The sequence below is a fragment of the Phaethon aethereus genome (assembly GCF_964289735.1).
Source record: "Phaethon aethereus genome assembly, chromosome: 7".
In the NCBI taxonomy this organism is placed as follows: Eukaryota; Metazoa; Chordata; class Aves; order Phaethontiformes; family Phaethontidae; genus Phaethon; species Phaethon aethereus.
Window position 1 is genome coordinate 4,533,436 of NC_138583.1, and position 3,557 is coordinate 4,536,992.

A 3,557-nucleotide genomic window follows, 5' to 3' on the forward strand; every position below is an offset into this window, starting at 1 on the left:
TGTTGTCACAAATTGTCCTGGTCCGGGACAATTGTCACTTTAATATATATAATTATATATATAATTGTATATATATATAAAATTATATATATAATTATATATTATATATACTATATTTTATATAGTATACATATTTATATATCATATATATTTAATATACCTTTTTTTTTTCATATTGCAGAGGGCAGCATCTCGGCTCCACAGGGACCCCCGGGGAAGGACTGTCACATCACGCCGTTGCCTGGCTTATTCTTATATTGTCATCACTAAATTATGATTAACTTATTTTTATGACTCTACTTGCTTCTTGTGCCCCTCTCCAGCCTGATCCTGACTTGAAAAGCGGGTGGCACGGCTGCTCCCTCCTGCAGTTTCTCCCCAAATTCTGGCTCGGCGGGTGGTTTGGTAGCTGAAGTCTTTGTTAAAGGGGTGCCTAAAGCCTGTCGGGGCAAAAAAAATCTGGAGGAAAGCTGTGTTGCTTGGGAACGGCCAGCAAGGCTTTTTAAAAAATCCAAGAAAATAAAAAGACGACGTTTTTCCTTCCGCCCCGGAGTGGGAGCGGTGGATCGTGGGTTGCTCTTTTTAAATTCTGAAATGCGAGCGGATTTGGAAGCGTGTGTACAGAGCAGCAAGGTGGGAAAAAAATGCTGATGAGGCGTTTGGGAGCTCCCCTTTTCTGGGTTTGGCTTTGCCCACGCGATGCCGGGCTTAGGGGAGCGACAACTGTTTTCCTCCCGAATTTTGGAGTGGGTTTTTTTTGGTTTTGTTTTGTTTTGTTTTAAATCCTGGCTTCCAAAGCCCCTGCAGCGAGGTGCGTGGTAAGCCCCGGCCTTCGGTGCGCTCCTTAGGGCAGGGGGAATTTCTAGGTGTCGATTTGGGAGGTAAAAAGGGAGAGTTTAAAAAAAAAAAAAGAAAAATTTGATAAAATTTCAGTCTAGGACTGAAGCTCTTAATTGATTACGAGCTGTAAACGAACCAAACCGGGGGAATTTCGCAGGCAGCAGGGGCGAGTGAAACCCTGGTTGGATTTACAGCTCTTGATCGGAGTTTTAAACCGGAGCAGCTGCCTGTGTGACTGCTGGGGTCTGCCCTGTGGCTTTCGGCTGTAAAATTCAGCAGAGCGGCTCAGGAAAGGGAATTTTGGCTGAGCCGAAGGCCGGGAGCCTGGCTAGTATCTAGAATCCCGATTAACAAACTTTCCAGCCCTGTTTTCCAGCCGTTACCATTTTGGGACTGCCTCCGGGCTCCGTTTACATTCCTGGCCGTCCTTCCCAGCGCCGGTGAACGTGTTAACACCGTTTTTCTCTTTTTTTTGCCTCCAGCTTGTTGGCGTCCTGTAAACATTGATTTGGCGGTGCCTCCCGGAGCAGCGCGGCGGCCGTGGCTGGTGCTGGGCGCGAGCAAGGCTGTAGCGCCGGGGCGTTGGGGGTCTCTGAGGGAGGTGGGGCTGGGGTCTTCTTAGAGGCTCAGAGGTCAACCCAAATGAAATGGGGGAAGGCAGCTGGGAACCGGAGGAATTGGGTTTTTATGGGTTAGTTAAAATGGCATCTTTCCGCAGCAGCAGAATGAGCGCGATGCCTGTTGGCAGCGAGGGAAGCCTGAAGTCATCCCATGGCTTTATTCTGTGCTGTGATGGAAACCAGCAGAAGATGAGCAGAGCCGTCGCAGGAACCCACCACGGGGCCCGTATGCACTAGGGAGCAGCCGGGTGGGCAAGCAGCTTTATTTCCCCAGACATTTGAGTGGCCCAAGCAAAGGAGGGATTGCTCCAAGACTTGGGGGCCTGGAGCTACCCTGATGTTTCAGAAGACGCCTCCAGGTCTACACCTTCTCCACCATGCCCTGAAAGCCTTCCGCAAGGTGGGAAGACCAAGAGCGGAGGCTCTGCAGGCGGCTTGCTCTTCAGCCAGGCTGCTGTAATCATAGAGTCGTAGAATAGTATCACAGAGCCATTAAGGTTGGAAAAGACCTCTGAGATCATCAAGTCCAACCACCAACCCAACACCACCATGCCCACTAAACCATGTCCCCAAGTGCCACGTCCACACATTTTTTGAACACCTCCAGTGATGGTGACTGCACCACCTCCCTGGGCAGCCTGTTCCAATGCCTGACCACCCTCTCGGTGAAGACATTTTTCCTAATCTCCAATCTAAACCTCCCCTGGTGCAACTTCAGGCCATTTCCTCTCGTCCTGTCACTGGTTACTTGGGAGAAGACACCAACCCCCACCTCACCACAACCCCCTTTCAGGTAGCTGTAGAGAGCGATGAGGGCTCCCCTCAGCTTCCTCTTCTCCAGACTGAACAACCCCAGTTCCCTCAGCCGCTCCTCATCAGACTTGTGCTCCAGACCCCTCACCAGCCTCGTTGCCCTTCTCTGGACACGCTCCAGCATCTCAACATCCTTCTTGGAGTGAGGGGCCCAAAACTGAACACAGGATCGTCCAGCGCCGGCTCCAGGGGCGCAACCTGCTGTGTTCGGGTCTGTGAAAGGGATGCTACGTACCCAGCTGGCTGTAGGACGGCTGCTTCACACCCCACCTGCGGGTAAGAGCCCTGGGACCTGCCTGTCCAACGACGTGGGGGAGAGGAGGGGTGCAGGGCTGGACAGGGAGGAGGTCCATCTCCAGCAGGCTTAAGAGGAGGCTTAAAATTAGCAGAAAGCGCAGGCTCCTCCGTAAGCTTCAGCGCTCAGGCTGCTTTCAACGGTTGCGCCGGGCGCCTGCAGGAGCGAGTTGCTGGACCTTTGCTTTCCCTGGGTGAGTTTTGGGGAGCACCCCCCCCCAGCATGATAAAACAGGGGGGCAGGGGGTCCCTGCAGGCTGTTTCACCCCGGTCTGAGCCTGGATCCAGCACCCATCCCTCCCTTCTCTCCCATTTTTGGGGAGAAAGAGGGCATTTTGGCTTTGAGAGGGGCAGGCAGTGCCTTGATGCTCCCCAGATGGCTGTTGTCCTTCTGAACCTGCCCTGGGGTGGTGGCATCTGCCGGTCCCCAGTCTGGGATTGACGCCAGAAGGGGATGTGAAGGATCAGGGTGGCTGGGGGGTGCTGTGTCCTGGGTGTCCCTGAGGGGACAGGTGCTGTGGGTGGGGGTGCTGCATGGCATGGGGTCCCCGAGGGGATGGGTGCTGTGGGTGGGGGCTGCTGTGTGCTGAGGGTCCCTGAGGGGATGGGTGCTGTGGGTGGGGGCTGCTGTGTGCTGAGGGTCCCTGAGGGGATGGGTGCTGTGAGTGGGGGTGTAATATGCCATGGGGCCCCTGAGAGTATATGGGTGCTGCATGCTAGTGGGTCCCCAAGGGGATGGGTGCTGTGTGGGGGGGTACTGCATGGGAGGAGGTCCCCGAGGGGATGGGTGCTGTGGGTGCTGCGTGGCAGGGCGTCCCCAAGGGGATGGGTGCTGCATGCCAGGGGGTCCCCCAGGGGCCGGCGGTGCGGCCGGGGGGTCCCCGCGGGGCCGGGGGGCGCAGCGCGCTGGGGCAGCCGGCGGGGCGGGCCCGGGAGGTGTCCCGGGGCGGGGGGCGGTGCCGGGCGGAGCGCGGCGGGCGCGGCGTGGGG